The 19,437-nt window shown below is 36.3% G+C and overlaps 1 pseudogene; it reads right to left on the bottom strand.

Moving 5' to 3' along the window:
* The window catches only part of LOC128045544 (calcium-binding mitochondrial carrier protein SCaMC-1-like), a 62,408-nt pseudogene that overhangs the window by 16,435 nt on the left and 26,536 nt on the right, over positions 1 to 19,437 (bottom strand).

The following is a 19,437-nucleotide window of genomic DNA, read 5'->3' as shown; positions in this document are numbered from 1 at the left end:
CAGAGGGGTGGGATGGGGAGAGGGGTGGAAGGGGGGCTCAGGATGGGGAACACATGTACACCCATGGCTGATTCATGTCAATGTATGGCACAAACCACCACTAGAATATTGAAGTAATTAGCCTTCAATTAAATAAATTTCTTAAAAAATTAAAAATTTTAAAAGAGAGGGTTAAAATAAAATAAATAAATAAATTTGAAGAGAAATGGCATGTTTATCATACTGAGTCTTCCAATCCATGAACATGGTATACATATCTGATTTGGGAGTGTTACAAAATGTCTCTCACCAAACTTTTATAACTTTCTCTGTAGTGATTCTGCACAAAATTTATTACATGTATTTATAACCTCTTCCTATTTTATATGATTATAAAAATTATTAAAATTTCATTTGCCTAATAAAAAAAGAAAATTACAACAAAACTTCTCATGAATATAGATATAAAAATATCAATCAAAATACTATCAATTAAATTAAACTCTATAGAAAAGGGCAATGCAGCATGAACATGTGAATTTTTTCCCATGATTTCAAGGTTAACATTTTAAAATCACTGCACAATTTGCAGAAGAAAGGAGAGAAATCAGTGTTATTTTGATAAATGCAGAAAAGGCAATTGATAAAATTCAATGCCAATTCATAATTTAAATTTCAGCAAACTAAGAACAGAAGGGAACTTTCTTAATCTCCCTAAGAGTATATTCAAAAACTCCACAGCAAACAACAAACTCAATGGTAAAATGCTAAACAATCTTCCTCTGAGTAGGAATGAGATAAAGATGCTTATTCTTACCATTACCATTGTACATTACACTGGAGGTCTCAACCAGTGCCATGAGGCAAGGAAAAAAGGGGAGAAGTATAAAAACTGGAAAGGAAGACACCAAACTATTATATTCACAGAAGGCATATCTATGTACATATAAAACCCAAAATAAAAAGAAAAACTGACAGATAAACTATTGCAATTAGTACATATATTTAGCAAGGTTGCTGGATACAAGATTATTGTTCCAGAACCAACTGTATTTCTAAAATCTGGCAAAAGCTAACATTTAGAAATGAATATTGTATAAAATTCCATTTGTCATCACACACAAAAAAATTAAATGTCTAGTAATATACCTAAGAAAAGATACATATCACCTGTATATTGAAAAACATAAAATATTACTATGAGAAATTAAATAAGACCTAAATATATAAGTGAAGAGGTATACCATGTTCATGGACTTCTAAGATCTAAATTATTCCTAAATTAATCTAAAAATTAATTTAGATTACCATTAATCAAAATAATCTCAATCAAAATCTTAGCAGGGTTTTTTGATGTGAGAATTAACAGGATGGTTTTACAGTTTATGTAAAAATGCAAAGTGCCAAAAATTTCTAAGATAATCTTGAAAATCAGCTACATTAAAGGGCTTATAATACATATGAAGATTTCTTATAAAGCTACAATAATTAAAACAATATGCATATTAATATAAGTAGTTAAATAGAACAGAGTAGAGAATTCAGAAACAGGACCATACAACTGGAGTAATCTGATTTACCACAATGCAATAAAGAAAGAATGATCCTTTCAATAAATTGATCTAGATGAGAAAAAAATAAGTTTTTACTTTCATCACTATAAATACACACAAAACATCCTGAGTTGCAGACCTAAATAGGAAAAGGTAACATGATAAATTTTCTAATAGAAAATAGAAAAAATTTGTGATCTTGTATTAGGCAGTTCTTTAAACAAAACACCAAAAGAAAAAATTAGTAATTTGTACTTCAAGAAAGTGAGGAACATCTGTTCATCAAAAGATACCCTTAAAAGACTGAACATACAAGCCACAGACTTGAAGAAAATGTTTGCAGTATACAAATTTGACAACTGACTTGTATCCAGAATATATAAAGGACTTCTACAAATCCAGGGGCGGAGGGGAAGCAATCCAGTTATTTTTTGATGGACAAAAACACTTTATAGAATAGGATATACAAATAGTAAGGCTTCCCTGGTGTTTCAGTTGGTAAAGAATCTGCCTGCAATGGAGGAGACCTGGGTTCGATCTCTGGGTCAGGAAGATTCCCTGGAGAAGGAAGTGGCAACCCACTCTAGTATTCTTGCCTGGAGAATCCCATGGACAGAGAAGACTGGCAGGCTACAGTGCATGGGGTCACAAAGAGTCGGCCATGACTGAGTAACTAAACCACCACCATACAAATGGCAAATGAGCACATAAAAATATTCAAAATCACTAGACACTGAGAAAAGTCACAAAGAGATTTTATTGTACATCAGCAGAATATCTAAATTGTAAGACTGACAATAACAAGTGCTAACAAAGATGAGCGACTGGGACTTCTAGATTGCTTTTATAATGCAAACTGAAATAAGCATTTTAGAAAACAAATTTGACAATATCTACTAAAGTTGAATATGCATTTATTCTATAATCAAAAAGATGCTTATGTTTTTCAAAAGACAAGTACATGAATATTCATATCCATTTTATTCATAATAGCCCCAAAACAGAAACAACCCAGATGGTCATCAATAGTATAATGGATAAAGTGGAGTATTATAGAGCAAAGAAAAAGACTACATGTAACAATGACTCTCCAAGACAGTACACAGTTTTTAAGAACAGATAAACTAATAAATGGTGATAAAATCAGAATAATAATTACTTTGGTGTGGAATGTTTATTAACTGGGAAAGGCATAAAGAAACCTTCTCTAATGCTAAAAATGTACTGTCTTAATCTAGTTGGTAGTTTCACGTATATATATATTTGTAAAAATTCCTACAATCAACAGTTGTCGATTGAAAGACAGACTCTTTCTGAATTCAACAGATAAATTTGTTTTAATAATTGGCAGATATTTTATCAACTTCTTTTTAAATGAATTTGAATCACTATATACCATCTTGCAAAAATCCTTTAAAAGTCACTTAGATAAATACCTAAATTTTGAATCCTTCATTATCACAATCTTATAAACTCTAGTTCAAGAATAGACTGGATACCTTTGGCATGGAGACATTAATTCTACCATCCAAGGCAGAATATCCCATCTTCATGTGGCTATAAAGTTTAGATTTGATCTTTAAAACTCAATTTCAAATAAATAGCACCACTAAAACTCATATGAGGAGGATTTCCTAATTTAGTCTTTTCAAAAAAACTAACATGAATGGTGGTAATGAGGAGAATTCTAAGACATTCTTCAGAGCAGAAAGTAAAAATCCTAAATCATATGGAGTTTTGTAACTATCATCCTTCTCACAAAAACTCACCTTGAACCTGCATGCGAGTTCTCACTAGATTCAGTGGGTAGCTGACAAACTGACCACAAAAGTTAGAGAAGGCACAACATCCCATCAAAATCACCAATCCAGGGTCTTCTGCATGAGTGTTTAGCCAGCGAGTCTTCAAAAGCTGACAGAGAACAAAGTAACAATACACTTCAACAGCTGTTAAAGAAGAACCAAGATAATAAAATGCTAATATATTTTCTCACCATAGTCAGACTCCTTGCTATCTTCTGTGTTACATTAGCAAAGTATATAAAATCCAGAATGCAGTAATCCAGTACAGAGTAGCAAAAGCCATAGGATATATATTTTTGAACTGCTAACTTATCACATAACTTAATGCAAATTAATAAAGCCCTCAATATTTCACTTTCCTCGTGGCTCAGCTAGTAGAAAATCCGCCTGCAATGTGGAAGACCTGGGTTCGATCCCTGGGTTGGGAAGATCCCCTGGAGAAGGGAACAGCTACCCTCTCCAGTATTCTGGCCTGGAGAATTCCATGGACACATAGTCCATGGGGTTACAAAGAGTCAGACCCAAAAGAGTGACTGTCACTTTCTTTTCTTTTCAACATTTCAAGGACTCAAATTATCTAAATATTATCTTTTTTCCTAAGCACCATCCTAGCAATCAAAATTATCCAGAGGTGTTCTCTATGCATCAAAACACCATGAGATTAGAGGACCTTATTGATGGAAAGTGAATCTGGACTTTAGATCCCTGGTTGTCTAATCTTTATGGAAGCTTATTCTGTCAAACTGCATTTCTTCTTACAGCAGTATTTTTGTTTCAGCACTCCTTTACACTCTTAAATATCTTTGAGGACACCAAAAAGTTTTTGTTTATATAGGTTACATCTATCAGTATTATCTATCATATGAGACATTAAAACAGAAAAATTTTAAACTGAAGAGTATGTTCTTATTAACCAGCAGAGGAATGATGTTATCATTAATCTGGGGGAAAAAAAACTCTTTCATCGCAAGAGAATGAAAGTGACAAAGGTAAATAACATCTTCATATTATGAAAATAGTTCAGGCTTCAAGGACCCTTAGAAAAGGTCCCAGAAATTCAGCCCCAGAGTGTCCAGATCATGCTTTAAATGACTGATTAAATAGTTTTGAAATATCAAAATAATTATTTTAATCTAAAGATACTAGACAATGCCATTGTTTACTTCTAATGGGCTGAATTGTGTCCTCCCACCACCAAAATTCTTATGTTTGAAGCCCTAACCCTTAGGGCTTCAGAATGTCACTGTTCATGGACAAAGTCTCTAAAGAGGTAATGAAGTTAATTTCACTAGGTATTAAGAGTGGAGTGTTTGTATTCACACATGTTTAGTTGTGTCTGCCAGGATTCCCTCTCCATGGAATTTTCCAGGCAAGAATAGCAGAATGGGTTGCCATTTCTTCCTCCAGGGGATCTTCCCAACCCAGGGATCAAACCCAGGTCTATTTTGTCTTCTGCACTGGAAGGCAAATTCTTTACCACTGTGCCACTTGGGAAACCTTTATTCAGAGTGGACCCTATTCCAATATGTCTGGTGTTCTTTTAAGTAGAAGTTTGGATATATATGTGCTTGCACAAAAAGGAAACTACATGAGGGCAGAGGGAGCTGGCCATCTGCAAGCCAAGGAGAGAGTTCTCAGAGAAACCTTGATCTTGGGCTTCTGGTCTCCAGAACTGTGAGAAAACAACTTTTCTTACACAAGCCACCTAGTCTGAGATATTCTGTTATGGCAACCCTAACAAACTAGTGCACTACTTTCAAGGCCTTTCCTCATTTAAGGATTCCCCAACTTGATTATCAGATTTACTTAGGATTTTTAAATTTATTTTTTATCAAAGTATAGTTAATTTCGCCTGCTAGCACTCATTTCATATACTAGCGAAGTAATGCTCAAAATCCTCCAAGCTAGGCTTCAACAGTACATGAACCATGAACTTCCAGATGTTCAAGCAGGATTTAGAAAAGGCAGAGGAACCAGAGATCAAATTTTCAACATCCACTAGATCATAGAAAAAGCAAGAGAATTCCAGAAGAACTTCCACTTCTGCTTCATTGACAACGCTAAAGCCTTTGACTGTGTGGATCACAACAAACTGTGGAAAAACTTTAAAGAGATGGGAATACCACACCACCTTACCTGCCTCCTGAGAAGTCAAGTCACTCAGTCATGTCCGACTCTTTGTGACCCCATGGTCTGTAGCCTACCAGGCTCCTCTGTCCTAGGGATTTTCTAGGCAAGAGTACTGGAGTGGGTTGCTATTTCCTTCTCCAGGGGATCTTCCCAACCCAGGGATCAAACCCAGGTCTCCTGCATTGCAGGCAGACACTTTACCGCCTGGGCCATCAGGAAAGCCCCTGCCTCCTGAGAAACCTGTATGCAAGTCAAGAAGTAACAGTTAGAATCAGACACGGAACAATAGACTGGTTCCAAATTAGGAAAGGAATATATCAAGGCTGTATATTGTCACCCTGCTTATTGGACTTCTACGCAGAATACATCATGTGAAATGCCAGGCTGGACAAAGCACAAGCTGGAATCAAGATGGCTGGGAGAAATATCAATAACTTCAGATATGCAGATGACACCACCCTTATGGTAGAAAGTGAAGAGGAACTAAAGAGCCTCTTGATAAAGGTGAAAGAGAAGAGTGAAAAAGCTGGCTTAAAACTCAACGATCAAAAAACTAAGATCATGGCATCTGGTCCCATCACTTTATGGCAAATAGATGGGGAAACAATGGAAACAGTGACAGACTCCATTTTCTTGGGCTCCAAAATCACTGCAGGTGGTGACTGCAGCCATGAAATTAAAAGACACTTGTTCCTTGGAAGAAAAGCTATGACAAACCTAGACAGCATATTAAAAAGCAGAGACATTACTTTGCCAACAAAGGTCTGTATAGTCAAAGCTATGGTTTTTCAATGGTCATGTATGGATGAATTGATGCTTTTGAACTGTGGTGATAAAGACTCTTGAGAGTCCCTTGGACAGCAAGGAGATCAAAGCAATCAATCCTAAAGGAAATCAGTTCTGAATATTCATTGGAAGGACTGATGGTGAAGCTGAAGCTCCAATACTTTGGCCACCTGATGTGAAGAGCTGACTCATTGGAAAAGACCCTGATGCTGGGAAAGATTGAGGGCAGGAGGAGAAGGGGACGACAGAGGATGAGATGGTTGGATGGCATCACCAACTCAATGGACATGAGTTTCAGCAAGCTCCAGGAGATGGTGAAGGACAGGGAAGCCTGGCATGCTGCAGTCCATGGGGTCTCAGAGGGTCAGACGTGACTGAGCGACTGAACAACAATAGTTAATTTACGTTGTGTTAATTTCTGCTGTACAGCAAAGTGACTTAGTTATATACATATATACATTTTTTATATTCTTTTCCATTATAATTTATCCCAGGATATTTAACATAGTTTCCTGTACTATACAATAGTACCTTGTTTACACATCCTATATATAATAGTTTGCATCTACTAACCCCAAACTCCCAGTCCCACTCTCACCTACCATCCCTCCCCCTTAGCAACCACAAGTCTGTTCTCTGTATCTGTGACTGTTTCTGTTTCATAGATAGGTTCATTTGTGCCATATCTTAGATTCCACACAAAAGTGATGTCATATGGTATTTGTCTTTCTCTTTCTAGCTTACTTTGCTTAGTCTCATAATCTCTAGTTGCATCCATGTTGCTACAAATGACTGCAAATCATTCTTTTTATGGCTGAGTAGTATTCCACTGTATATATGTACTACATCTTCTTTATCCATTCATCTGTTGATAGTGTTCAGGTTGGTTCCATGTTTTGGCTATTGTAAACAGTGCTGCTATGGACATAGGTGTTGGTGGTTTAGTCACTAAGTCGTGTCCAACTCTTGTGACCTCATGGATTGTAGCCTGCTAGGCACCTCTGTCCATGGGATTCTCCAGGCAAGAATACAGGAGTGGATTACCATTTCCTTCTCCAGAGGATCTTCCCCACCCAGGAATCAAACCTGGATTTCCCGCATTACAGGCAGATGCTTCACCAACTGAGCTACGAGGGAAGCCATGAACATAGGGGTGCATGTATATTTTTAAATTATAATTTTCTCCAGATATATGCCCAGGAGTAGAAATGCGGGATCATTCTATTTTTAGTTTTCTGAGGAACCTCCATACTGTTCTCCAGAAAGTGGCTGCATCAACTTAATTCCCACCAACAGTGTAGGGGGATTCCCTTTTCTCTACATCCTTTCTAGGATCTATTATTTGTAGATTTTTTAATGATGGCCATTCTGACTGGTGTGAGGTGATACCTCACTATAGTTTGATTTACCTTTCTCTAATAGTTAGTGATACTGAGCATTGTTTCATGTGCCTATTGTCCATCTGTATGTCTTCTTTAGAGAAATGTCTATTTGGGTCTTCTGTGCATATTTCCCTTGATCATTTAGTCTCCCAGCAGATCAAAGACCATTTTTTTCAAGCTTTGTCCATTATCCTAGATGGACTTCTTCTAACACTGTGTGTGTGCTTAGTCGCTCAGTCAATCCTAAAATTCATATGAAAATGTGAGGCACTCACAATAGCCCAACCAATTCTGAAAGAAAAAGCTAGAGAAGTCACATTTTCTAATTTCAAACTTACTACAGAACCATACCAGTTAAGGAAGTTGTGGTTCTGGTGTAAGGACAGACATACTGATCAATGAAATAGAATTTGAGGATTTAGAAATAAACCTTTAACATGTATGGTAAACTTTAATAATATTGCCAAGACCGTCCAGTGGAGAAAACAGTCTTTTCAACAAATGGTATTGATACAACTGAATGCTGCTGCTGCTGCTGCTAAGTTGCTTCAGTCGTGTCCAACTCTGTGCGACCCCAGAGATGGCAGCCCACCAGACTCCCCCGTCCCTGGGATTCTCCAGGCAAGAACATTGGAGTGGGTTGCCATTTCCTGCTCCAATGCATGAAAGTGAAAAGTGAAAATGAAGTCGCTCACTCGTGTCCGACTCCCAGTGACCCCATGGACTGCGGCCCACCAGGCTCCTCCATCCATGGGATTTTCCAGGCAAGGGTGCTGGAGTGGGGTGCCATTGCCTTCTCCGAGACAACTGAATATCCACATGCAAAAGAATGGAGTTAAATCCCTGCCTAACACCATATTCAACAATTAATTCAAAATGCATAGTAGACCTAAAGTAAGAGCTAAAAACGTAAAACCCTTAGAAGATATAAATCTTCTGTGTTCTTGGATTTGGCAGTGGTTTCTTATATATGACACCAAATACAATAGTAACAAAAGAAATAATAAATAAATTTGACTTCATCAAAATTAAAGATAATATGTGGAATGGAAGAAAATAATTGCAGATCAAATATCTAAGGTACTTGTATCTATTATATGCAAAGAACTACAACTAAACAAGAAAAAATAATAGACAACATAACCACTTCCTATTCACAAAGATAACAAAATCAAGAAGACAGATAATAACAAGTGTTGGCAAGGATGTGGAGAACTCAGAACCCTCATTCACTGCTGGTGGAAATTAAATGGTGTAGCTACTTTGAAAAACAGTTTGGCAGTTCTTCAAGAGGCTAAACATAGAGTTATCTAATGACTCAGCAATTCTACTCCTAGATACATATCCAAGAGAATGAAAACACATGTCTACACAAAAATTTGTACTCAATTTCATAGCAGCATTATTCATATTAGTAATAAAGTGGAAATAGCTCAATTGTCCATTAACTGATGAATGAGACAAACAAGAGAGAGTATACCCATATAATAGAATAATATTCAGAAAAAATAATGAAATGCTGATAAATGCTATAAGATGGATGAAACTTGAAACCATATTTCTGAGTGAAAAGAAGCCAGTCATAAAAGATTACATGCTGTATAATTGCATTTATATGAAGTGTCCTGACTGGACAAATCTATAGACACAGAAAATAGATTAGTGGTTTCCAGGGAGTGGAGGAGTTAGAAGTGGGGAGCGATTGCTAATGAGTACAGGGTTTCTTTTAGGAGTGATAAAAATGTATTGAATTAAATAGTAGGGATGGTTGTACAACCTGTGAGTATATTGAACTGTATACTTTAAAATGGTATATCAATAAAGTTTTTATGATAAGAAATCTTGTCGGCTAAGGCATTTCTATGCCCAGAGCCCTCCAACAGTTTCACCTAGAGCAAAAATTAAAGTCCCTTCTACAATCTGCAAGGCCTTGAGAAATCTGCCCTGACCCAGCAGATCTCTGACCTCATCTCCTACTAATCTCTCCTGGCTCACTCTGCTCCAGCTGCACAGGTATGCATCCATCCTAAATGTCCTCCTTGTACATGTATGTGTGGCTCAACCCCCTCACATCCTCTGGTCTTTACTCAGAAGGTATCTTTTCAAGAAGGCCTTCCAGTCACTAAATTATCTATTCTCCTTTCCTGCTTCATTTTTCTCCACAACCCTATTACTACCATATGCCATGCTTCAAAGGTTTATTGTCTGTCTTGCAGTGAAAGAATGTTGAGCTCCCTACAGATAGGACTTTCTGTCTCTTCTGTTTGGTGTACCTAGAACAGAGTGTGGTACATGCAACTCAGTAATTATTTATTGAGTGGATACATCCTCATTTTTAAGGTAAGAGGATTCAGGCACAGAGAGGTTAGGCAAATTGTGAAGCCATAATTTGTACTCTAGCAGTCTGAGTCCACGATCCTAACTGCTATCCTAACTGATAAGAATTAAGAAGTTTGGTGCAGTGGAAGGTACTCAGGATTACTAAAAAAAAAAAAAAGGAGTTGTACAGGGAATGTCATGCTTGATGGTCTCTTAGGATCAGCTACAGAGAATGACCAAAGTGAAACTGGACACTACTAATGGAGGAGAAGGGGTCGACAGAGGATGAGATGGCTGGATGGCATCACCGACTCAATGGACGTGAGTTTGAGTGAACTCCGGGAGTCGGTGATGGACAGGGAGGCCTGGGGTGCTGCAGTTCATGGGGTGGCAAAGACCGGACATGACTGAGCGACTGAACTGAACTGAACAGAGAAAAAAAGTCATTATTATTTTGCACTCCTTCTTCCCTCCCCAAAAAAGAACTTACATTCTTCTCTTCCTTTTTCTGAATCAAGTGACTATAATTGGTTTGGAATAGATGATTACTATAACCAGAAATTATTCATGAGGAACCCCAGAAGTAACATGAGCCAAATCAGACTTCTGACACTAGGAAAAAATGGGGAGCAAAACAGTATCATTCAGTCTCCTTGGTGGTCTGAAGATCAGGAGAGCGGTTTTAAAAACAGCTGCAAGTTACTGATATACCAGCTATATAGAAACCCAGCAACAGATGGAGTCACTAAGGTGGAGTAGGTTGTGTGCAGGGAGAGGAAAGGAAAGGTCAAGGTCATACTTGTAGAAAACAAGCTTATAGAAAATAATACTTATAGAAACAGTCCTGAGAAAGAGAAGCCAGAAGAACAAACTGTAAAAAGAAAAATACGTTTTCTATTCACTCAGTTTTAAATGTATTTTTGATTTAAAATTTTTTCAATTGTATTATATTTTCAGATCTAATAAATCTGATGTAAGGCCATCATAGAAACAAACTGACCTCATAGAGAGTGATATCTACACCCGCATACGGTATGACAGTCAGAAGACTAGGAATGTAGCCTTCGTAAAAGCCTGTAATCTTTTCAAGCTTCCAGATCTTCCTGGCACAGTCCAATAGCCCAGAGTACTGTCCAGTTTTACTTACAGCCAAATTAGTTTTTAAAACCTGAATGTAAAAGAATGTTATAGGCTCATTATCAGTTACCCAACCCAGGGCAATCCTATAAAGTGTGAGTTACAGAATTAAAAAGAGAAAACAATCTTAGGTCAAACTGTATTTTCAATGACAGCATACCTGCTATCATTTTCCTACTTATTCTTGGAATATTTTACTTTTGCATACTACTATGTAACAGTTCATAGGGTCACAGAAAGTTGGACACAACTGAGCAACTAAGCACACACACATACACACACGTTATAAATACAGTGCTTAAATACAAATACAGTGCATTTACCAAATTCCTGAACTTAACTTTGCAGGAAGATAAAGTATCTGAATCCAGCTGTTCTTCTTTCTGTCTAAATTAAATACTAGTGTAGCCACAGCTATTATTGCACTATAAGTCAGATAAGGAACCCAAAATTGAATATAATTGGACCAACTGCTATGGAAAACAAGTTGGAGGTTCCTCAAAAAATTAAAAGTAGATCTATCCTATGACCCAGCAATTCTTCTGGTTATAATACACAAAAGAAATGAAAACAGGATTTCAAAGAGATATATGCACTACTATGTATGTTTAGCACTATTCTGTAGCACTATGCACAATAGCCAAGATATGGAAATAAGCTCATCAACAGATGAATGGCCAACAAAGATATATATGCATATATATCGTCACTGTCCATTAATATATACATATATGTGTATATATTATAATAGAATGTTATTCAGCCATGAAAAAGGGGGACATTCTGCCATGTGTAGTGTGCTAAGTGAAATAAGTCAGACAGAGGAAGACAAGTACAGTACAGTATCACTTATATGTTTAATCTAAAAAGCCAAACTTGCAAAAACAGAGTAAAATGGTGGTTACCAGGGCATAAGAAGTGGGGCAGGTAAGACAGATGCAATTTAAGGGTACAAACTTGCAACAAGTAATAATTAAGCTCTAGAGGAAATGGCAACCCATTCCAGTGTTCTTGCCTGGAGAATCCCAGGGAAGGGGGAGCCTGGTGGGCTGCCATCTATGGGGTCGCACAAAGTCGGACACAACTGAAGTGACTTAGCAGCAGCAGCAGCAGAGATCTAACACACAGTATAATGAATACAGACAACAATCTTGTATTATAATCAACCATCTTGCTGAGAGACTAGAACTTATTTATTCCAACCACTAAAAATAAAAAACTATGAATGTGATTGTAGTGCTAAATATTGCTATAATATATAAATGTATCAAATTAACTGATGAACACCTTAAATTTACATAATACTATGTGTCAGACATGTTCAGAAAAGAAACCTAAAAGAAAAATGAAGCTCCTACAACCTCCATCTCCAACATAAGTATCCTAATAAACTGATATTAGGATTTCACAAACATCAACACACGTATACATATACACACAACTTGTGAATGGCAGTAGGTTTTTTAAACCATATATACATACATATATATATATATATATATATATATATGTAAGAGCACCCACACAAATACCAACACAAAGAAAGACCAAAAAAATAGAAAATAAAAGACTGAGGAACTTATACAGATGAAAGGATGTTAAAGAGACCTGACACGTGATCTGAATTGGATCTGGAAAAAGAAATTACTATAGAAACAATTATTAGAACAATTAACAATTAATTACATTTCAATAAGGACTGTGGATTAGATAATAGTATTGTACTGCTGATAAATTTACTGATTTTGATAATATATAAAAGAGAGTTCTTCATTCTAAGGAAATTCACACTGAAATTTTTAAAGGTAAAGGGACACAACATTTCCAACTTGCTCTCTCTCTACACAAACACAACACACACGCACACACACACCCCTATATGGAGAAAGGCAAAATGTTTACTGAAATTTGTGTAGAGTATCCAGAGTTTCCCTGGACTAACGGAAAACACAGAAAATTCTGCTGACATTGAAGTTTAGCATAAAATAAGCTGTTTCTTTACCAAGTGGAAAAGAAACTTGGTGAGCCTTAATTGTTATACTATTTATTCATTTTTCATTGAGAAATGCTATGATAGAAATGTATTTGCAGGAATCTCCTTATCTCTTACTAGATCAGTTGCTTCTTTACTGTGCATATATAAAGCTACACAATCTGAAGGACATACTGCTTATCCTAGATTATATATAAATACTGCCAGATAAACACACAGGTCAATTTATACTTTGAAGAGAAAATAATCTTAAAATTCAAAAACCACATGGAAGATCTGTATTTTTTAAAAAAATTGGATGTTTCATTCTTATTAAAGAGTAAAGAAGTATTATCATGACAGAAAAATATATTCTGAATATATTTAAATTTTATACATCTGCTCTGACTCATAGCTCTAAAATTAATCACCTTCATGATTAATCCAGGGTCTCTGGGTGTTCCTTGTATTCATTAACTTGGAATTTAGAAAAAACAAATAATAGCAAAACAAATTGGAGACTTTAAAACAAAAATAATTTAAATCCTCAGAGGGATTCAAGAGTATATTTCACCTAGGAAGACAGTTCAATATTTGCAAATCAATGTCACACATTACATGAACATTGAAGGATAAAAATCATGTGATCATCTCAAGATGCAGAAAAAACTTTTGATAAAATTCAACATTCATTTATGATAAAACTCCCAAGAAAGTGGGAATATAGGGAATATACCTCAATATAGTAATTGCCATATAAGACAAACTTACTGCCAATATCATACTCAACGGTGAAAAGCTAAGATCAGGAACAAGAAAAAGATGCTCACTAAACCACTTTTATTCAACATAGTATTGGAAGTCCTAGCCACAGTAGTCAAACAAGAAAAAGAAAATGGATCTAAATTGGAAAGAGGTAAAACTGTCATTGTTTGCAGGTGAGATGATACTATATAGAAAATACTAAAAAGCTGACACCAAGGAAACTTTTCAAACTCACAAATTAATTCAGTAAAGTTACAGAATCCAAAATTATCAACCAGGGCTTTCCTGGTGTCCCAGTGGTTAAGAATCCATCTGCCAAAGCAATTTTTAAAATTGACATGTGGAAACATCCTTGTTGGTATTTCTTTACATTGACAATAAACTAACAGAAAGAGAAAATTAGAAAACAACCCATTTACAATTGCATCAAAAATAATGAAATACCTAGGAATAAATCTAACCAAAAAGATAAAAGACTTGTACCAGAAAACTGTAAGACACTGATGAAATAAACTGAAGACAACACAAACAAATGGGAAGATAACTATGCTCGTGGATTAAAAGAATTAATATTATTAATATGACTATATTACCCAAGGCAATCTACAGATTTGGTGGAGGCTCTATCAAAATGCCGATGGCATTTTTCCAGAACTAGAACAAACAAAATTTTTAAATTTGTATGGGAACACAAAATACCACAAATAGCCAAAACAATCCTGAGAAAGAAGAAGAAAGCTAGAGGTAACATACCCCTTGGTTTCAAACTATACTACAAAGCTACAGCAATCAAAACAGTATGATGCTGGACCCAAAACAGACACATAAATCAATGGAAGAGAATAGAGAGCAAAGAAATAAACCCATATTTATATGGCTAATTATAAATAATGCCAGAGGAGGCAAGATGTTGGAGGTACAATGGAGAAAAGACAGCCTTCTCAATAAATGGTGCTGGGAAGACTGGACAGTTATATGCAAAAGAGTCAACCCAGACTACTTTCTCACATCATTTACAAAAATAAACTCCAAATGGATTAAAGATTTAAATTTAAGACTTGAAACTATAAAACTCCTAGAAGAAAATATAGGCAGTGTACACTTTGACATCAGTCTTAGCAATATTTTGTATATGTCTCCTCAGGCAAAGGGAAACAAAAGCAAAAATAAACAGATGAAATTACATTAAATCAAAGGGCTTTTTCACAACAAAGGAAGCTATTAACAAAACAAAAAGGCATCCTACTGAATGGGAGAAGATATCTGCAAATTATATATCTGATAAGGGGTTGATATCCAAAATATACAAAGAACTCATACAATTCAACATCAAACTCCCCACCAAAAAAAAGGACAGAAGACCTGAGTAGACATTTTTCCAAAGAAGACATACAGCTGACCAACAAACATGAAAGGATGCTCAGTATCACAAATCATCAGAGAAATGAAAATCAAAACTATAATGAGATATCACCTCACACCTATCAGAATGGCTATCATCAAGAGACATCAAATAACAAGTGTTGGCAAGGTGTAAAGAAAGCGTCTATGGGGTCGTACAGAGTCAGACACAACTGAAGCGACTTAGCAGCAGCAGCAGAAGAAAGCGAACCCTTGAGCACTGTTGGTGGGAATATAAATTGGTGCGGCCACTATGGAAAACAGTACGGAAGTTCTTCAAAGAAACCTAAAGACAGAACTACCACACGATCCAGCAACACCACTTTTGGGTGTTTTTCTGAAGAGAGCAAAAACCCTAATTTGAGAAGATATATGCACCCCTATGTTCATTGCAGCATTATTTACAATAGCCAATATATGGAAGCAACCAAAGTGTCCATCAATAAATCAATGGATGAAGAAGACATATATATACACAGAGAGATCAAAAAGAAAAGCAAAATCCAAAATTATTTAATAGTAGAAAATTTCCCAGAGCTGGAAAAAGAGATCATTAAAAAGATCTGAAATTAACTGATGAAAGAAAAGGGTCAGAATCTACACATTTCATGATAAAATTTCAGGAAAACAAGAATTAAAAGAAATTCTTAAGAGTTTCCAGATTATTTAATAAGAGTAATGTAAAGTGGTTGGATATAAGTTTAACTTAAAAATTCAGGAGTTTTCATATATACCAGCAATAAACATTAGCAAAATCTAATGAAATACATTAATAGCAACAAATACCACACTGTATCTAGTAATAAAAGCCTCAAATGCATAAGACCTGCATAAGAAAATTATAAACTTTATCAAATAATACAAGAACAGATCTAAATGGAAAGGACGACATATCTCATTCCTGGGCAAAAAAAGAAATTCAATATTATAATTGTCATTTCTTCCCTAAATTCACTAAGTACAACTAAGAGTCAAAATCCCAGTTTGGTTTATTTTGGTTTTTTTAAGAAACTTGGCAAGCCAATTCTGATGTTCATATGGAAGGGAAAATGCAAGAAAATAACAGCAACAAAATGTCCCATTGGCAGATGAATGGATAAAGAACATGTGGTATGTGTGTGTGTGTGTGTGTTAACACACACGCAACAGAATGTTACTTAGCCATCAAAAAGAATGAAATAATGCCACTTGCAACAATATGGATGGACCTAGATATTATCATACTAAGCAAAGTCAGAAAGACAAATACTATATCACTTATATGAGTAAATATAAGTGGTATTTATATTTTAGTAAAATAAAATGTGATACAAATCAAAGCAACAGAAATGCCAGCTTAGATATCACAGCTCTGGTAACACTGCCCTAGCAACAGATTTTCTCTACTCAATAGCTACTAATAATAAGAGGATTCTGGCTCACTTGAAAAAAATTAGCCATAATTTTCATTAAGGATAACAAATCTTTTTCAATAGCACTTACCTCTAAGGGGTAAATAAAAGACTGAGAAGTGGCACCAGCCAAAGAAGCAGAAGCAAATTTCTCAAGTGTTCCTAAACTGCCTTCTTCAGAAGAAAGATACTCCTTATACTGTATTAACAAGAGTTCAAAGGTATGTTAGCATTGAAAAAGTTCAAAGAGGCATGCAAGTCATTCAATATCAGTGGATACCTAGGCATTTAATTAATAGTTTAAAACTATAATCCACATTTTCGTGCTGCTTAGTCACTCAGTCATGTCCCTCTCTGCAATTCCACGGACTATAGCCCACCAGGCTCTTCTATCCATGAGATTTCCCAGGCAAGAATACTAGAGTGGGTTGCTATAACCTTTTCCAGGGGATCCTCCTGACCCAGGAATCGAACCCGTGTCTCTTGCATAGTACCTAAATATAGTCATGTATATTAGATAGAAGGCCTCAACCTTAACAGTAGAGACTTCATCTTGTACCTCAATTTGCTTAGAATAAGACATACAGCAAAGAAGGTATATAGCAAACATTCAACAAGTGTTGATTATGATAAGCAATAAATATAAAGAAAATGGAAAACTTTGAGATGGAAACAACTGAGAACCTTATGCAATATGTTTTGATGGCAACCATGTTATAATGAAGCAACATGACATGACAAACAAACCCATATTCTTGCCTGGAGAATCCCATGGAGAGAGGAGCCTGGCAGGCTACAGTCCATGGGGTCACAAAGAGTCGGACATGACTGAAGCAACTTAACACACACACAGACGATTATATAATAATAATGTAATTATATAACTTTATAGTAATGTTCCAACACAGATAAGCAACTACTTCTCTTTGTTTTGTAATAACCCCAACCGATTTTTTAAAAAGTAAAACTGAATAACATTCCCTTGTTAATAAATGTCATAGGCAGTGTGGTTTTTACCTGTTCCTAAGACCAGATCTTAACAGCTATTTCAGGAGCAAGCTTAAGAACATTCATACCATTTCCTCTCCACAAAGAAATGACTCCACCCTCTTTCATCATCTCTATTAAATGGCTCATTATCTTCACATTCTTTGTTTCTAAACTCTGAGCCTTGAAAAGGAAAGGAAGAATTTTGAAAATCACAGTACGATTTGAAGAACTTTGAAAACCACATATTGTAATTTTCATGTGATTGGCAGGACAGAGTTGAAGTTCCTAAAATATGGACGGTCTCTCCTGTTGGGGAAACAGCAGCTGTCCTGGTGATTAGACAGCTTTCAAGACATGTTTATTTTAATCCCTGCACTATAGCTTAAGAAGAGGACACCTTACACAGAGGACACAAGATCATGCTGCAGACATGGTTGCTTTGTTGCCCCCTCCTCAGAGGGATGAACAAATGACTCTCCCATCAGGAAGAGTGAAATTGGGTGTACATTTCAAGAGAAGCATCAGGGAAACAACATTTCTGAAAAGTTAAGGCCACAGAAACTCAGAGAACTTATTGCTAACAAGTGGCTTATGAGGCTTTTAATAAGGGTGATCAGTGTGGTCAGTGAAAGCAGAGAAAAAAAAGCTGAATCCAACTAACTCTGTGGCCAACATATGAAACCTTTCTCCAGGGCATGTATTAGAAAACAGATATACACTTGTCTTAAGACAGTATCAGAGAATGTGCTCTGGACATTGACTATGCTGCATTGACATAAGAAAAATTAAACCCAGAGCAATATTGAAAAGAAGAGACATTACTTTGCCAACAAAGGTCCGTCTAGTCAAGGCTATGGTTTTTCCAGTGGTCATGTAGGGATGTGAGAGTTGGACTGTGAAGAAAGCTGAGCACCGAAGAATTGATGCTTTTGAACTGTGGTGTTGGAGAAGACTCTTGAGAGTCCCTTGGACTGCAAGGAGACCCAACCAGTCCATTCTGAAGGAGATCAGCCCTGGGATTTCTTTGGAGGGAATGATACTGAAGCTGACACTCCAATACTTTGGCCACCTCATGCAAAGAATTGACTCATTGGAAAAGACCCTGATGCTGGGAGGGATTGGGGGCAGGAGGAGAAGGGGACGACAGAGGATGAGATGGCTGGATGGCATCACTGACTCGATGGATGTGGGTCTGAGTGAACTCCGGGAGTTGGTGATGGACAGGGAGGCCTGGCGTGCTGCCATTCATGGGGTCGCTAAGAGTAGGACACGACTGAGTGACTGAACTGAACTGAACTGAATATGACTCAACATGTGAGTGAAGATAACAGGAAAAATAAAAGATAAATTCAACAAATATAGTCCAGTAAAAGAAGCTACAAAAGTGGTTTTAAAATAAGAGGTATTAAAGAGCTATATATCTGTTTTTAAGGAGACTGGCGGCAGTCTGATGGCTGTAGTATGATAGTTGGATACCTAGTAAATGTGGAGGGGATCAGCAGGCTCATTGTAAAACATATATGAAGAGAAAAGGAGGAAAAACTGACCAAAAATGAAAAAAAAAAACAAGAACCAGTATGAAGATAATTACCAACTCTCTACTTAGGAGAAAAAGACACAAACTCAGAATGATACCTGTATTTTACAGCCATAGTAATAAATAGGTTTACTTTAATTTGTGCAATAAATCTATAAAAGAGTGTTGAAATTCAGTCAACATATAACATAAGGAAATCTTTCTGAACTGGCTTGTATACAGTCACTGAGCTAAGCCCTTGCATACCCACTCTCTCCTGCACTAGTCACTCTAGCGCCAGGGAGTCCCAGGTA

The sequence above is a fragment of the Budorcas taxicolor genome, chromosome 3 (genome assembly GCF_023091745.1).
Source record: "Budorcas taxicolor isolate Tak-1 chromosome 3, Takin1.1, whole genome shotgun sequence".
Lineage (NCBI taxonomy): Eukaryota > Metazoa > Chordata > Mammalia > Artiodactyla > Bovidae > Budorcas > Budorcas taxicolor.
This window is presented reverse-complemented; position numbering and strand designations above follow the sequence as displayed.